We start from the raw sequence: 686 nt of genomic DNA, 5'->3' as shown, positions 1-686 counted from the left end.
GGACATTGGTCCAACAGAGAGCTCCTAGCTCCATGTAATATCAAATGGCAAAAGCTCTCCCAGAGATCTCCATCGCAACGCAAAGACCCAGCTCCTCTCAACGACCAGCAAATTACAGTGCTAGACAAACTATGCCAAACAACTAGAAAGACGGGAACACAGCCCCACCCATTAGCAGAGAGGCTGCCTAAAATCAAAATAAGGTCACAGTCACCCCAAAACAGAGCACCGGACACAGTCCTGCTCACTAGAAAGACAATATCCAGCCTCATCCACCAGAACAAAGGCAGTAGTCCCCTCCACCAGGAAGCCTACACAACCCACTGAACCAACCTTAGCCAATGGGGGCAGACACCAAAAATAGCAGGAACTAAGAACCTGTAGCCTGTGAAAAGGAGACCCCAAACAGAGTAAGTTAAGAAAAATGAAGGAGAAGCAGATGAAGGATCAAGGTAAAAACCCACCAGACCAAACAAATGAAGAGGAAGTAGGCAGTATACCTGGAAAAGAATTCAGAGTAATGATAGTAAAGATGATACAAAATCTTGGAAATAGAATGGAGAAAATACAAGAAACGTTTAACAAGGACCTAGAAGAATTAAAGAGCAAACAAACAATGATGAACAACACAATAAATGAAATTAAAAATTCTCTAGGGCTTCCCTGGTGGTGCAGTGGTTGAGAGT

Source organism: Physeter macrocephalus, chromosome 7 (assembly GCF_002837175.3).
Source record: "Physeter macrocephalus isolate SW-GA chromosome 7, ASM283717v5, whole genome shotgun sequence".
Taxonomy (NCBI): Eukaryota; Metazoa; Chordata; class Mammalia; order Artiodactyla; family Physeteridae; genus Physeter; species Physeter macrocephalus.
Note: the sequence above shows the minus strand (reverse complement) of the source record.